The sequence below is a fragment of the Rousettus aegyptiacus genome, unplaced genomic scaffold, assembly GCF_014176215.1.
Source record: "Rousettus aegyptiacus isolate mRouAeg1 unplaced genomic scaffold, mRouAeg1.p scaffold_m13_p_3, whole genome shotgun sequence".
Taxonomy (NCBI): Eukaryota; Metazoa; Chordata; class Mammalia; order Chiroptera; family Pteropodidae; genus Rousettus; species Rousettus aegyptiacus.
Window position 1 is genome coordinate 73,747,639 of NW_023416306.1, and position 17,985 is coordinate 73,765,623.

Here is a 17,985-nt window from a genome sequence, read left to right on the forward strand (position 1 = left end):
CTTTTTGGGTTGAGATAATTGGACGTTCTGTTGATTTCTTGAATTCCAAGCTCCAGCTCATCCCTTAGATTTGGGAAATTCTTGTCCACTATTTGTCTGAAAATGCTTTCTAGTCCCTGCTCCTTTTCCTCCCCTTCAAGAATTCCCATTATTCTTATGTTTCCTCTCCTGATGGTATCAGGTAGTTCTTGTATTTCTCTTTCATTATTTTTCATTCTTCAGTTTCTCTCTTCTTCATTTTGATTTATTTCTAGATTTCTATCTTCAATATCAATGATCCTTTCCTCTTTTTGGTTGACTCTATTTCCCGAGCTTGCTATTTCATTTATCAAATTTTGCAATGTGTCTTTTATCTCCAGAAGTTCTATTTGGTTCTTTTTGAGGGTTTCAATCTCCTTCCTCTGCTCATCTGGGTATTTTTTCAACTTCTGAAATTGTTGATAGGACTCATTTCAGTTTTTTCAGAAGTACCATCCTGAATTTTCTGTCACTTAAGTCACATATTTCTGGAGATTTTTCTCTTTCTTTCTGAGATCCCTTATCACCTCGGTTGTTCATGATGTTTAATGGACTATTTCTGTGCCTGGGCATCAATGGAAGTGTATTCTGTTATTTTTTCAGAAAGAAGATTTATTATATAAAAGTCTCTCTTTAGCCTGCTGCAAATAAGGTGCTTTTCTTTTGATTTCAAGTAGGTGGTGTCTAACCTCTTGGATCCCTGCTTTGTATAGAGCCTACTATCTTCTATTTTCTTGCAGATTTTAATCACACTTGCTACTCTCAGTTTCAGTCCCTGTCAGTGTTAGCAACAGTTTTGGTAGCATTTGCTCAGATTCTCCTGGGGCTCTGCAGTGATTGGTCTCAGAGGGTATGGGGGGAGGGGCCCTATGGGTTGGGTTTTGGGGGCTGCAGCTTAGCCTTGATATTGTGACCAGGCCTGGAAAAAATCAACTGTTGTTTCTTTGCTGTCCAGTTCCTCTTCTCTGCTTTCTGCCCTGATGACTGAGCCCCGCTGCCGGCATGGTAGAAAAGTCTTGGCACTTCCAGGCAGGGCTGATCAGGGAAGTCACTGCACCTTCACCCCTCTCTCTCTTCCTGCAAGAACTCTGGAGTTGCTAGGGGCAGCTTCTTTATTTGTCCCAGACCACTGCTCAACACCTGGGGTTCTGACCTGTGGTAACTCTTATGTGCAGATCCCACGCTCAGACATGCTAGTTTGTGGTTTGGGTGGTTTTTGTTCAGTTTTAGATGTTCAGCTTATTGTTGTTTCAAGGGAAGAGATCTAAGAACATCTCTCACTCCTCCACATTTTCCAAGAATCCATTTAACTTTTTAGTGAAAAGTTTATCTTTGCCTGAAACAAGCCCTGTCCATTGTTTTTGTGCATCTAGGTTAACACATTTTTGAAATAAGTGTAACCACCCTTAAGAAAGCACATAGCCCATCAGTCAGAGCAGGGGCTTAAGGAGGTCAGGCGATCAATGGAGTTTTATTAAGGTCAGTCTCACAGTGGGGCCAGTGGTTCCCTGAATCCTTCTGTGGTTATATCCCTAGTTTCACAGGGCTTAATTTGAATAAATATATACTTAGCAGCTGACAGAAACCCTATATTAGTTCCCTCACCTATGAAATGGGGGCTATTATGGTGGGAAAGGCCAAGTGGAAGCCAGTAGAACTGCCTCTACTTGTAAAATAGTAAACCAAAGCAATTCTTTGAGAGATTACAGAGAGTAGTGCCACCATCGACATCTTAAAAGACACAAGTGTGGTGACTCCCAATACATTCCTATTCAAGTCTCCTAGTAGGCCTATGAGAATGCAGATGCATCTTGGAGAATGACAGTGGATTTTCATAAGTTTAACCAGGTGATAACTCCATTTAAAGTTGCTGGACCAGATCTGGTTTCATTGCTTGAGCAAATTAACAATGCCCTTGGTCTCTGGTGTGTAGCTATTGATCTGGCAAATGCTTTTTCTCCATTCCTTTTAATGAGATCCATCAGAAGCAGTTTGCTTTCAGTTGGCAAGCCTAGCAATACACATCTTATCTCAGGAGTATATCAGTTTTTTAGCACTAGACATAATAGTTTTCAGGGATCTTAATCACCTTTCCCTTTCACAAATAGCACACTGGTTCATTGATGATATTATGTTGATTGGACCTAGGGAGCAAGAAGTAGCAACTACTTTAGACTTATTGGTAAGATATTTGTATATCAAAGGGTAGGCAATAAATCTGACAAAAATTCAGGTGCCTTACACCTCAGTGAAATTTCTAGGGGTCCAGTGGTGTGGAGGCATGTAGAAATATCCCTTCTAAAGCAAAGGATAAATTGTTGCATCTGGCCCCTCCTACGAAAAAAAAAAAGGCACTGTGCCTAGTGGGCTTCTTTGGACTTTGGAGTTAACATATTCCTCATTTGGATATGTTACTCTGGTCCGTTTATTGTGTGACCCAAAAAGCTGCTAGCTTTGAGTGGGTTTCAGAATAGAAGAAGAAGGCTCTGCAACAGGTTCAGGCTGATGTGCAAGCTACTCTGCTCCTTGGTCCATATGATTCATAGATCCAATGGTGCTTTAAGTGTCAGTGACAGTTAGGGACAACTGTGGCAGTTAGTGATAGTTGTTGAGAGTCTTGGCAGCCCCTATAGGTGAACTGTAGTGCAGGCCCCTTAGGATTTTGAAATAAGGCCCTGCAATCATACTGATAACTACTGCCCTGTTTAGAAACAGTTCATGGCTTGCTATGGAGCCTTAGTAAAGGCAATGCTTAATGTTGTAGAAGCTTGGTTAAAAGCAAAGACGATACAATCTCCTCCAAAAGTTGGGATTAGTTTTAGCTATAATTGACAGAAAAGTCCAAGTTACAGTAGCTTAAGAGAGATGAAAGTTTATTTTTCTCTCATAAAAATCACAGAGGTAAGTGTCAGAGACTCTGGCTCTTCTACTTTCATGCACAGCTATCCTCAACACATAGCTTTCATCTCATGGTCAAAAATGGCTGCTTGAGCACCAGTCATGACATCTGCCATTCCAGAAATCTGAAAGTTGTACAAAGGGCAAAAAAGGGCTCACTACTTTCATTTTACATCACTCCCAGAGATCTCATGTAACAATTCTGTTATCATCTCATTGGCTAGAATTTCGATGGACACATGGCCATGCCTAGCTATACAGAGGTTGGGCAATGTCGGTGCATGTCCCCAGCTGCATGATTCCTGATGAATAAGGATGAGAGGGAGAATTAGTCATAGGACACAGCCACATGTTGCTCCTACACCCTGGATGGGCTCTGAGTCCTTTGGCCTCTGTGCCTATTTCCCTGTTGTCATTCCTGAGTCATTAATGAATCTGTTTTCATTGTTCTAGCCTAGTTTCTACCTTGCTCTGGGAAGGAAAGCAGTAGGTCTTGAGTTCTCGGTGGGCAACCAGTCAGGGGAAATAGGCACCTATGGTCAGTGGTGCTGGCGGTGGTAATCAGTGAGTGGTTCCCAGGGAAAAGCCAACAGCTGGCTACCCCCGTGGGAGGTGAGTGTATCTCCAGAACTGCCCTGAGACAAGGGCCGATCCTCAGGGCCTTACTTACTTTTGAACCCTGTCCCCACCTCACCCATGACAATGTGAGTTTGTGTCAGTGCAATGGGAAAAGCTCAGAACTTGGAGCCAGACAGAACTGGTTAGAATCCCAACTCTGCACTGATGCACTGAGTGGCCTGGCTGAGTTCTATTGTTCTCTAGCCTCAGGAGAGGGTCACTGACAATAGAGGGGCCATAGGAAGAGTAGATGTACAGCACATTTATCAGTCACTTATGTACTCATTGAGCACCACTGCATGCTGAGCACGAGCCTATCACCGGGGATAGAAGTGAGCAGGAGTAATCAAGATAGAGCTGCCCTTACCTTGGACCTTACAGTCAAGTAGGACAGAAAGACTGTGAAAACAACCCAAGTTGGAGTGTGGTACTGAGGAGTTCTGGATGCTCCAGGAGCCTTCCTGGGGCACGTGGGTTCAGGGAATACATATCTCCTGGAAGAAGCCATAGTCAGGGAGGCCTGGAGAATGAATGGAGTAGCTTAGACAACATGGTAGGCAGCCCTGAGGTTCCCACCTCCTATTATTCACAGTCTCATGATCCTTCCTACACTGACCAGGGTTGCATGTGACCAACATGTATTACTCTCCTAGGGCTACCATAACAAAGTACCACAAACTGGGGATCTTAAAACAATAAGAATTGGGCGTGATTCCATAGTGCAGCAGTTAGCACATCTGCTTTATATGTAGAAGGTCTGGGTTCATGCCCCAGTAGGGCCATGCCACACTAATCAAACCCAATGTTTGATCTCTGAAGCTAAGCAGGGTTGGGCCTAGTTAGTACTTGGATGGGAGACCACCTAGGAAGACCAGGTGCTGTAGGCATAAATAATAATAATAATAATAACAACAACAACAATACGAATTTATTTTCTCACAGTTCTGGAGGCTGAAAGTCTGGAATCAAGTTGTTGGCAGGGTTGGTTCCTTCTGGAGGATTCATGGGACAATATGTTCTATGGCTTTTTCCTGGCTTCTGGTGGCTGCCAGCAATCCTTTGTGTGTAGATGTATCATTCCAATATCTTCCTGCATTATCACACGGCCTTCCTCCCTGTGTCTCCTCTGTGTCTCTGTGTCTACACATGGCCTTCTAATGGCCATCTTATAAAAACATCAGACATTGGAGGGCCCACCATACTCCAGAATGACCTATCTTAGCTAATTATATCTGCGAAGACACTATTTCCAAATAATTTCACATTGCAAGGTTCTGGGTACCAATGAGTACTGAGAGACATCATTCAGCCCAATGTACAATAGAATGTGGCATAAGTGGTAGCATATTGCTTCCAAAATCAGGTCATAAAGGACTGAGTCTTCTGTACCAACTCTCTCTCTCTTGGATCATCTGCTCTGGGAGAGCCAGTTACCACACTGTGAAGACACTCGAGCAGCCCTGGGGACAGGTGCATGTGGTAAGGATCTGAGCCTTCTGCCCATAGTCATACGAGCGAGCGTGTAAGTGGATCCTCCAGCCCCAGTTCAGTCTTAGTCGACAGCTTGAATGCATCCTCACACAAGACCCTGAATCAGAGCCACCCATCTAAGCTGCTTCTGGTTTCTTCACTCTCAGAAACTGAGCGATAATAAGGGTTTGCAATTCTAAGTTAAGTTTTGGGATAATTTGTTATACAGCCATAGCTGACTATACAGATTAGAAGAAGGGGAAGTGCTCCAGGCACAAGGAGGAGCTTGAGCAAAGGACTTGCGATGCAGAGGGTTGGCATGGCGAGTAGGTGGGGAGGCTGAGAAAGGCCAGTGGGAATATGTCATGGATGGGGCCAGAGCAGTTGGTCACGGCCTCCTGACCAAGTCTGGCACCCAGTAAGTCCTCCATAAACAAAGCTGCTGGGATAACATTTCTCAGAGTAACCACAGATGGTGCCTCTCCCCTAGCTTCCTGCATACTGTAGGGGAAATGTCTGCTCTGACCACAGAATGGGGGGCATCCCATTCGCCCTCCCCCAGCTGCCTTTTGTTTATGTCGTGTTTTGTTTTTTCTGGGTTCCTCATTTACAGTCACCAGATGTTCGCTGCTTTTAAATGCTCTGGCTGGTGTTCATGGAGTGCTGGGGAGAGACGCCGCCCGGCATTGCAGAAAGTTACAAATGAGTCCATTAAGGAGGTAGATTTGCTAAAAGGCTGTCTTCGTTCCACCTGGTCCAAAGCAGCGCTCACATGATCGATGATTGTGGAGCCTTCGGACACATCTGAAACCTCGGCACATTCTTAATGCCTCAAAAGTTTCCAATTAAAGTCAAATGGCTCTTGGCAAAGTCCAAGGCATTTTTACTAACTAAAATAAATACCTGAGCAGGCTCCACAGTTTATGACTTCTTCACGCGCTTGAGGATAAACAGCTAGAGGCAGGGGTTAGAGGCAGGTTAGTGACGAGGGGCTGGTCAGCCCATGGAAATCTCCCAGAGCACAATGTCCCCACCTGGCTGTGGCAGGGACTGGGACTCACATCTCCACCAGGCTAGGTGGATGATATTGTCTGTCCCCCTCAAGAGAACCAAGGCTCAGAGGCAGGTGATGACAGTGTAGGCTATGCTGGAGTGAGGCAGCTGGGCTGGAGTAGGAGTCAGCAGTCGGCCTTTACTCAGGCTCCCTTCTAGCCATCTCTATACCAGCTTCACAGGGCCATCCTGCTGAACAGGTAGGAGAAGTCTCTAGAAGGTGCAAGCACAGTGAGCCTATGGGCATATCATCTGTGTCAGTGCAGGTGGCCCCTTCATGTGAGGGGAGCCTGCCAGCCAGTCCACCTCCTTTGCTTTCTTCTCACCCCTCTCCTTCATAAAACTTTGCTACCTGGCATCCCATCATTCCTGGGGCACATGCAGGTTGATTTCAGTAGCTGCTGGAGTCTTGGAGCATTGCTGTGAGGCTCGGTTAAATCCAGCTTTCTACTCTGAGGAGAAGCAGCTCCAGAGGGCACAGTGTTCCGTTCTAAAAATAATAGTAACATTGGCCTTGGAGCATTTACCAGGGAAGGCTCTCCTGGACACCTTCACCAGGAGAGAGTGCTCCCCATCTCCCTGTCCCAGGGGTTTGCCTCCTCTATCTCCTAAGGCTCCATCCATTGACACAAGGAAGGCCACCCCTCAAGGGACCATGCCCAAGGGGCCAGAGGGGTTAATGGAGAGTCCAGGGGCATCCAAGAAGTCTCCACTAGGGGGCAGGCCTTAAAAAGGCACCCCTAGCCTGGGGGTCTCATGTGGCACTGGCAAGCTGAGGGCAAGAAAAGCCCCTCCTCCTGTGACATTTCTAGTGCAGCTGGTGCTCAAAAAGCCTGGCTACAATGATAGTCCAGACCACATGCAGTCACAGGCCAAGTGACCCCAGGGAGAGGTGGCCAGCTCAAGAGGATTGAGGTGCCAGAAGCTTTTGGAGAAGTGGGCAGCCGCCCACCACTGTCAAGGGCCTCTCATCCTTATCCTTCCTGGACACTCTAAGCCTAGGCAGAGTGCAGACTCTTTGCCCTACAGGGCTACTACAACAACCCTCTTTGTCCAGAGTGCCCAGAGCATTTGGTTGACACCTTGCCAGACCCACGTGATCCTCTGAGGACTACCATCTGCTCCCACCTGCTACCTGTCATAGGTGTGGCCCTGAAGTTGCCAGCCTCTTGCCTTCTGGCTGCCCTTCTCTCTCCAGCCTCCAGATCCCATTGCAGCTTCCTGCACCAAGGATGATATTGGCTTCCTTTCTTATGTTTTCCTTCTGGGGCTCTTCACTTGATTCACACAGATGTGATTTCTTGTTTTAAAGATATTTCTGGAGCGGGCCTTGTGCGGATGCTAAGGCCAGTGAGGTCCAGTTGAACTGTGGGGTCAAGTCTCACTTTCAGTACCTGTACCCATGCCCGGAGGACCACGGGCCTTGCCTTCTGGTTCAGCATGACCCTCAGGTTAATGGGATTACCCCATGCATGGAGGGGCATCTAAGGACATGGAGAGAAAAGGGCTCCCCACAGACACACCCAGATAGTGACAACCATGGCTCCTTGTTGCTAAGCAAGGACCATGGGGAATCTGCTAAACTGAGCCCCTATTCTGTGGTGGTCACCATCTTAGGTGCTTCCTAAAATCTGTGGGCAACAAAGTTACTGCCTCTTCCAGGGGACAAAAAGAGAACTCTTGCTCCAGCCAGACATACAGAACCTCCCCCCCACCCCACCGCCCGCCGTCCCCAGCCCAACATGAGGCAGCCGAGGACCAGGAGTCCCAAGGCCTCTGGACTCATTGCCTGGGTTCTGGCCCTGTCTCCCCTGAACCTCAGCTTCCTCATCTGCAGCATAGGGTTGCAGGGACAGCCAAGCTTCTCACACAATAGACACTGGAAGCCCAGGCTCAGAGAAGTGGCCATACTGTGGGAGCCCACAGGATTGAAAAGAATAAAGTAGTGATTCCAAGGAAAGGTGGTGGCTGTGGATTTTACTGAAAGAACTAATATGAAAAATATAGTCTTGTTTCCTTACCTTAGAGCCCTTGACTGGATCAGCCAACAGGGCCATTTCAGAGGGGTTCCATCTAGAATATCAGCTGCTTCAGAGGGCAAGGATCTCACCTTGTTCACCTTCAAAAAACATTTCTCCAATTTTTCACCCTTCTCTTTTTTTAGTTTTGATTTGTATTGAATCATAAATTGCTTTGTTGTCTTTTTTTCCTATTTATTTTGTGACATTTATAAACAACATTCTGACAATTCTGAAAAGTATGAGAACTCGAACGGATTCTGATGGTGCCAGGGCGGGTGAGGCTGAAGATAGCATGGACCCCCGTCCTGTTAGCGGGCATGTGGAGCTGTCCAGCAGTTAGAAAATCAGTTTGCCATTAGCTGGCCGAGCTGACAGATGCCCACTCTGAGCTCCTGCCAATCTGCTCCTGGGAAAGTGCCTGAACATGGGCACCGGGATACAGGCACAGGAGTATCCCCAGGAAAGTTCTCGTAGCAGCAAAGTTGTCCCCTGGCAAGATGCATACAGTGCATATTCATACAGTGAAAAGAAAGCAGCATAGAGGAAGAATTAACTACAACTGCATACTTAGCCAAGTCACAAAAGAATATAAATCATGTGGTTGCATTTATGTAGTCTGACTTGTGTGAGGTGACACACTATGTCATTTAGGGATAGTACACACAGGTGGTGCAATTGTGTCTAAATGAAAGAGAGAAGGGTCGCACAGAATTCAAGGCAGTGGTCATGTCCGGTTGGAAGGATGGGAGGTGAGACCAGAAGGCTCCAGGGGAAATACAGTGCTCATTTCTTGGTTTGCCTTACATCTCGCATACAAGTTATAAACAATCACTTCTATGAACTCAACCTTATTAAAAAGCAGATTTTGAAGCTATGTCTGAAAAGTTCCCCACACTTCAGGGATTCCAGTGCCCCCTTCTTCAGCCTTGAGCCTCATGGGCCCCAGGCATCCTTTTCTCTAGCCACCTCCAGGTCTCTCTCCTTCCCATAGGCCCCTGGGCTTTTCTCCCTCTGCCAGCTGAGTCCTCTGCAGCCCCACCCTCACAAGACTCTATGATGTCATCCTCCAGATCCAGACATGGAATGAACAAAGGATTTGTGATAAAATTTTCAGGTGTCGACCCTATCCCATCAGTTCGCTCTGGATGTCCCAATTTCCACCTCCTGCCCTGCACCTTTCACTCTAGCATGAACCTAGAACCTTCCCAGTACACAAAAATGCATTTGTTAAGAAAACTCCTGGAGGCTGGAGATTAACAATGTAGGCAAGCCACTCTAGATTTCAGATCCCTCCATGGCATCCTCAGGCATCTTACCAGGGACCCAGCCTCTGTCTCAGAGCACAGACAGCTTCTCTTCCTGGGGTTCAGGACTCTTCTTCCCTGTGGAGTAGCTCTGTAGTTGGGACACTCTGGGGGTCTCCCAACAGCACTATGGGGGAGAGGGCTGGTAAGCTGTGGATCTCTAGGAACAGACTCTATCCCCACATGATGACCATCTTCACTTCTTGAATTAGGCCATCTCTCATCACTGTGTCCTCCACAAAAAGTTATGTTGAAATTCTGACTCCCAAGACCTCACAATATGGACTTATTTAGAGATAGATCATTACAGATGCACTTAGTTAAGATGGGGTCATCCTGGAGTAGGGTGGCCCTAACCTAACATGATAGGTGTCCCTATAAGAAGAGGAAACACGACTACGAGTACATTGGGGAGAGGCCAAATGTCAATGGATACAGAGACTGGAACATTGCAGCTGCTAGCCAAAGAAAGCCAGGACTGCTGGTGACCATCAAAGCTGGGAGAGTCCAGGAAAAATCCTTCCCCTGTCTCCAGAGGGGGCACAGCCTGCTGATTTTGGACTTCTGGTTACCAGAACTGAGAGAGAATAAGTGTCTGATGTCTCTGGTACTTGGGTACTGCAGTCATAGGAAATGACACAAGGTATCATCACAGAATAAAGGTAAAACCACCTGAAACCAGAGGAAGTTGCAGCGAAGCTTCTGATGACCACCCCTTCTAGCAGTTTCTATGCCCACAGTTGGGCACTGACATAAAGCTTATTAGGCTGTTCAGAAACCTGCTTTGACATTTGAAGACAGATTGTGCACATTTATACATGGACTTGCAGCATCACTTGAAATGACTGCAGCATCCCAGGCATGGATAACACAGACTTTAACAAAGCCCCTGCTGGTGGATACTAGGGTTGCTTTCTCTACTCCTCCCCACTCTCTCCCTCCTTCTCTCTCTCTCTCTCTCTGTCCTCCCACTCACATCTCTCTCTGTGTGTCTGTCTCTCTGTATCTTTCTTTTGTCTCTGTCTCTCTTTCCCTTCCTCTCTCTGTCTCTCTCCCCCTCGCTGCACCCCCCCCCCCCACTTTCACTCTTGCTCTCAACCTCCCTAAATCTGAAGGAAATGAGAAAACACAGACCTTTCTGATCACAAATGTTTTTAAATGCCTGTGTATTAATGACTGGTGAGTATGTATGTTGGCGCGCAGAGGGCAATCTTTCTTGTCTTAAATGAGAAAAAGTCATAGGAAAAATGGGCTTTGTGTTGTCAAACATTAGCCTGAGCAGACACCCTCTGAGAGCCGAACCCCAGGGGCTTCCTGAGACCAACTGCATTTTTCCTGAAGGAGTGTGTTTAACGTCAGCACCCTGAGGAGTTTGGCTGAGAAGAGAGCCAAATATTTACACAGCTAACCCCAAAGCCCATAGAAATGACCTCATGAACATTGTTTTTAGTTCATAAGATGTGGTGATGAATAGGAGCCACTGCTGTGTCTGGCACTCTCATTTCTGGACAGTGGAATCTGGGGCACTGGGTTCCTGAGCAGTAGTGACACAGGTAGGGGAAAGGCTCTTGTTTCAGGTGGGCTGATGTCAGTCCTGGCTCCAGCTTCTTCACTGTGTGGCCTTACATAACTCATTGCAGCTCCCCGAGCCTCAGTTTTTTCTATGAGATGTAGAAGGGAATGATACCGACTCCCACGTGTATGGTGAGGATGAAATGTAATGGTGAGTACAGACCTCTCTGCATGCATATCTGTCAGTTGACAGTGGGGCTGGGGGCTGGGAGCCTTACCATCCTGGGCTGCTGTTGAGGTCTCCGCAAAGAGCCACATACCTGCCAAGGGTTAAATGAGATAGCGGAGGAGCTTCCAGGCAAACACCTGAGTCATCAGAAGGTATTATGGATGTTTCCTTTCACTCCCAAATTTGGAAAACCCTGAATCATGAGTAGATGATAGGTGACTATCCTCTGGTTCACTACCCAGCCCCTACCCCTATTCCCTTGGACCTCGATAGCTTGCATATAACTGGCAGTACCTGCAAATCCACCTGGGGTCTTCTGCTCCTAGGGTCTTGCTTTGTCTGTGTGAGTCAGGTCAGAAGTACTTGAGGACTACTGTCCCTCAGGACCAGCCCTTGACTAATGAATGATGGAAACTAGGGCATCAATACCTCACTTCCTTTGTTCCTTGGGTTAGCTACATCTGAGGAGCATGTTCTACCTTGGCTCCTAGAATTTTCCAGTTGGAGTAAACTCCAGTTGCCAACAGCAATAACTTTCTTGAGAACTCACCCTCTGTTTGTCTGCCTTCCCTTCCTTGCCTCATGTCACTCTCCCCTTTTTGTGCTGCCTAAGATCACCTCTCAAATAAGCTACTTGCACCATAATCCTTTTCTATGGCTGTGCTTCTGAGACAGCCCAAGGGACATGCTTTGTTCATCTCTGACTCAACCAAACTGTGATTTCCCATGGCTTGCACCAGCCATCTTCCTGTTCTCAGCAAATTGCACCTCATCCTTCCAGTTGCTCAAACTCAAATTCTTGGCAACATCTCCAGTGCTTTTCTTTCTTGACTTGCCACATCTAATATATCACCAATATCTGTTAGCTCTAACTTCAAAACATATCTTTTACATATCATAATTTTACTTCTGAAAAATGATTGTAAAGGGAAAATCCTAAGAGGAAAAGAAACATTACATACAGAACACAGCTAAGAAAAAGAGCAAACTTCTTGTCAGAATCTATGCGAGCCAGAAAATAAAGGAGAAATACCTTAAAGGACAGAAAGAAAAAATTGTTAACCTAGAATTCTATACCCAGAAAAAATATTGTTGAAAATGAAGGCAAAGACAACATTAAATGTTGGCAAGGATGTGAAGCAATAGGAACTCTCATTCATTGCTGGTGGGAATGTGAAAAATTACAGCCACTTTGGAAGTCAGTTTGTCAGGTTTTTTACAAAATTAAACAACTCTTATCATAAGAGCCAGCAATCACTCCTCTAGGTACTTATGTTTACACCAAAACCTGCACACCAATGTTTATAGTAGCTTTATTCATAACTGCCCCAAACTGGAAGCCACCGAGATAAACTGTGGTACATCCACAAAATTAAATTTTAATCAGCTCTAAGAAATAAAAAGAAATGATTGACTGATCCACAAAAAGACATGAAGGAAACTTCACTGCAAAATACTAGGTGAAATAAGCCAATTTGAAAATATAACTCGCTGTATGAGTCCAACTAAATGACATTCTGGAAGAGATGAAACTATGGAGACAGTGGTCACAAGGAAAAACAGCTGTCTTGAAAACTGAAGACTGAGGTAGATAAACAGAATCATAGCTTATCATGAGCTGGAGCCACTGCTAGAGTCAGCAACTGGTAGGAACACTGAGATAAGTGACTAATTGCTAGTGACTGAGCATGCACTAGCTTGAGAGACAAAAGCTCCTGAAGGGCCGGAGGTAGGGGGAGCCCCACTTTCATGAATTCTGTCTCCAGAAGCCCTACCAGGTTCTTAAGGTGAAGATTGGAGAAAAATACCCTCATACTTTCAGCAGGGGAAGAGTAAATGTAACCCAGAACATTCTAATTCCCCTAATAAATGCTTTCCCTTCAAGAAACTATTTTACCATAACCTAGCCAACTTTAGTTTTTCCAGATCTTCACAGACTTTAGGAAATGAAAATACTCAAGTCCAGCCCATTTTAACCTTCCAGTCTCACCTAAAGAGATGAAGCTGAGAAACCCTGGTGAAGGTCACAGCCTGGAGCTGTGAGCTCACTAGACAACTGATACCTATCGAAAAACTATAGAATGCCTTCCCTCCCCCAACACTTATTACTAATCAATAAGGTTCCTATATAGTAACAGGAAATTATAGCTGAAAGAACTGCAAGACTCAAACTCATTGAAGAAGTCAATCTCTAGGGAAACCCAAAAACAATGGGGGAGACAAGAACAAAGACACATGGGAATTTGAACCTCTGACACTTATGACTGGAACAAACAGTAAACACAGCTCAATTTCTTTTACAGATAAACATAAAATCTCACACTAAAGAATTATTTATCTCAGTTCCTTTCACCTGAAACATAATGTTCAGTTTTCAATAAAAAATTACAATGCATACTAAAAGACAAAAACAAAACAAAACAAGAAACATACACAGAGTATGAAAAGAAAGCAAGCATCATAACCAGACTCAGATGTGGTAACGGTTTTGGAATTATTAGATCAGGAATTTAAAATAAATATGATTAATTGGTTAGGCCTTTAGTGGGAAAAATGTATAACATGTAAGAACAGACGTGGAATGTAAGCAGAGAGATAAAAAAAAAAACTCAAAAAAAATAAAAAAGAATTCCAGAAATCAAAAACACTGTAACAAAAATAAAGAATGCTTTTTATGGGCTTTAGTAGACTGGACGTGGCTGAGGGAAAAAAAAATCACTGAGTGTGAAGATATGCAAATAAAAGTATCCCAAACTGAAAATCGAAGAGGAAAAAAGATTGAAAGAAATGGAACAGAATATCCAAGAACTGTAAAACAATTACAAAAACTATAATATATGCATAATAAGAATACCAGAAGGGGAAGAAAGAAAAAGGAGTAGAAGAAATATTTGAAGTAATAATTAGCTGAGAATATTCCAAAATTAATGGCCAACACCATTCACAGATCCAAAAAGCTAGAGAATATCAAGCAGGATAAATACTATAAAATCTACAGCGAGGTATATTAGATTCAAATTGCAGAAAATCAAGGACAAAGAGAAAATACTGAAGAAAGCCATGGAGAGGTGGAGGGACACACATTATATATAGAAGAACAAGGATAAGAAGTACATCGGGCTTCTCTTCAAAAGCCATGCAAGTAAGAAGAGAGTGAGGCAAAATATATAAAGTATTGGGAAAAAACACCAAACTAAAATTCTCTATCTAGTAAGTAAGAACAACAAAGACTTTCTCAGTCAAACAAAAATTGAGGGAATTTGTTGTGGTAGTTTTGCTTTCCAAGAAATGTTTAAAAAGTTCTTCAGGGAAAATAAAACTAATATAGTTCATAAACCATGAAGAAAGGAAGAGTGTTAGAGAAGGAATAAATAAAGGTAAAATAAAATATTTTATCCTTATTCTTAATTGATTTAACACATGATAATTTGTTTACAATAATAATAGCAACCGTTAGGTGAGTATACTCTATGGGTAAGTGAAATAAATGACAGCAATTTTATAAGGGATGGGAAGGAGAAATGGGGAATACTCTCTTATAAAGTACTCATGAAGCAGTATAGTGTCATGTGAAGGTGAACTTAATTTAGTTGTAAATGTACATTGCAAACACTAGAGAAATCACTAAATTTTTTTCAAAAGACATAATTAATATACTAAGAAAGTAAAGAAAAGGAAACCATATAAAATGTTCAGTTATAACCAGAGAAGACAGAAAGAGAGTAGAAGACAAAACAAAATGAAACGAAACAATGGCAATGAATAAAAAACAGTTATAAAACATGGTAAATATTAACTCAACTATATAAATAATCATTTTAAAGTGAATGGTCTGGATACAACAATTAAAAGATAGAAACTGTCAGAGTGGGTAATAAAGAAGACCCAACTTACGTGTGCTACAAGAAACCCAGTTGAAATATAAAGATATAGATACAAAAGTAAAGGGAAAGAGAAAGATGCACATGCTAGTCCTATTTTTAAAAAGCTGGAATGTCTATATGATTTAAGGGAAAACAGATTTCAGAATAAAGAAATCATCAGGGATAAAAAGGGACACAATGTATGATAAAGGGTCAGTTCTTCAGGAACACATAGCAGTCCTTAATGTGTTTTCACTTTAAAATTAAGCATCGAAATGCGAGGCAAAACAGGTGGAACTGCAAGGAGAAATAGACAATTCCACTAGCATATTCGGAGAATTCAACACATTTACTCTTTTATTAGTAATTTACAGCTTCAGGGGGCAGAAAATTATTAAGGATATAGTTGAATGAAAAAGCACCATCAATCGACTGGATATAATTGGTATCTGTTGACTACTTTATCCAACAATATCAGAATACGTGTTCTTCTCAAACTCACATGAAACATTAATAAAAATAGAACATATTCTGAGCCATAAAACACACTTTTACATGTAGGAATCATACAAAGTATGTGCCCAGGGCACAATGGAATTAATTATAAATCAATAACAGAAACAAAGCCGAAAAATTTACAGGTATTTAGAGAGTAAACAAAACACGAAAACATGCTTAAAGGAAAAAATAGCATTAAATGTATATATTAGAAAAGAAAAAAGATCTAAAATCAATAATCTAAATTTTTACTTTAAAAAACTAGAAAAAGAAGAACAAATTAAATCCAAGTTTTTCAGAAGAAAAAAATAGTAAATATTGGTGCAGAAATCAATGACATTGAAAAAAAGGGAAACAATAGAGAAAAGACAACAAAACCAAAAACAATTTTTTTTTAAAGATCAGTGAAATAGCTAAATATCTAGCCAGGCAAATGAAGAAAAGAGAAAAGACACAAATTACTAATATCAAAAATGAAAGAGAGGCCATCACTACTGATCCCATAAAAGGCACAAAGTGGATCTTTTTAGGCATCATATACTACTTGTTTTTCTTTTTAAATTTATTTTGGTAACATCGATCAACAAAATCCAACAAATTTCAAAGGTACAATTCAACAGTAAGTTATATATTGCATTGCGTATTCACTTCCCATAGTTAGATTTCTTTCAGTCACCACATATCTGACCCCTTTTACCCCATCTACCTCCCTGCCCACACCCTCTGGTAACCACTAGTCTATTGTCCTTGTCCATGAGTCTCTGTACTTCTTGTTTTATAATCCATTCAGGCTCTTTATGCCTTTTGACTGGAAAAGTTAATAAATTTATATTTAAAGTATTCATTTATAGGCAAGGACTTGCTAATTCTGTTTTGTAGTTCCTTTGTTTCTTCCTCTTTTGCTATCTTTCTTTGTGAGTTGATAATTTTTCTTACTTGTATGCTTTTTAAATATTTATCTTTCTCGTTTGTATGTCTGCTTAGGTTTTTCATTTGTGGTTTCCATGAGGCTTACACAAAACATCTTCCGGATATAACAGTCTATTTTATGCTGATAACAACTTAACTTTAATTGCATATGAAAACTCTACCCTTTTACCTACCCGATTATTTATATTTTCGATGTGATAATTTATCTCTTTTTAGAATGTGGGTTCATCTATGGCCATACTACTTTAACAAGCCCAATCCCATCTGATCTCAGAAGCTAAGCAGGGTTGGGCCTGGTTAGTACTTGAATGGGAGACCACCTAGGAAGACCAGGTGCTAAAAGGTATAAAAAAAAAATGTGGCTCCATTAACAAATTACTATAGTTATAGTTATTTTAATATTTTTGCTCTTTGAACCTTCATACTAGAGTTAAGTGATTAATATTCTATCACATTACAGTATTAGAATATTCTGAATTTGACTATCTACTTACTTATTCAGTGTTTTATATTCTCATATGGCTTCCTGTTACTAATTAGCATTCTTTCACCTTAGCTTAAAGAACTTTCAGTATTTCTTGTAAGGCAGGTCTAGTGGTGATGAACTCCCTTAATTTTTGTTTGTTTGAAAAAGTCTTTATTATTTATCCTTCATTCCTGAAAGACAACTTTGCTGAGTATTCTTGGCTGGCAGATTTTTTTCCCCCATCACTTTGAATATATCATTTCTCTTTCTTGGCCTACAAGATTTCTGTTGAGAAATTTGCTGGCAACCTTATGAGTATTTTCTTATATGTGAGAAATATTTTTTTCACTTGCAGCTTTTAAAAATCGTGAACCTGAATATCTAAATTTTTCCCAGGTGTGGAAAGTTTTCGGTCATTATTTCTTTAAATAATCTTCCTGCTCGTTTCTCCAGTCTTCTCCTGGAACTCCAATAATGCATAAATATTTCTTTAATGAAATCCAATAATTCATGTAAATTTTCTTTACTTTCTTGTTCATTTTTATTTGTTTTTGCTCCTCTAATTCATTGATTTCAGAAGACCTGTCTTCGAGTTTACTAAATATTTCTTATTCTTGGTTGAGTCTGTTGTTGAAGCTCTCTTTTGAATTTTTCTGTTGAGTCATTGTAGTCGTCAACTCTAGGATTTCTTCTTGTTTATTTCAATGGTTTTTCTTTCTCTATTCATTTCATTTTTCTCATACGTTTTTTCTATTTTTTTCTTAGTTTTCTTGTTGTTCCTAGATTTCTTTAAGAAGATTATTCTGAATTATTTGTTAGACAGTTTACAGATCTCTATTTCTTTATGTTCAGTCATTAGTTTCCTTTAGTGGCATCTTTTTTTCTTGATTATTTATTATCCTTGTAGCCTAGAATTTGTGTCTGAAAATTTGAGGGTGTAAGCACCTCTTTTAGTTTGTACAGATTGGTACAGAAAGGCAAAGTTCTTCACCAGTAAGTATGTCCAGAGATTCTGGGTAGGCCACATAGTGATGCCCATGGGTAACTTTTTGATGGAGTTCTTGCACAACCTGATGCTGGGGTGACCTAAAAGCCTGCAACATTG

General features: G+C 42.1%; 1 pseudogene; it reads left to right on the forward strand.

The window, feature by feature from the left end:
• The first annotated feature begins 16,641 nt into the window (after nucleotides 1–16,641).
• Nucleotides 16,642–16,759, forward strand: LOC118600903 (annotated as a pseudogene).
• The last annotated feature ends 1,226 nt before the right edge of the window (nucleotides 16,760–17,985 follow it).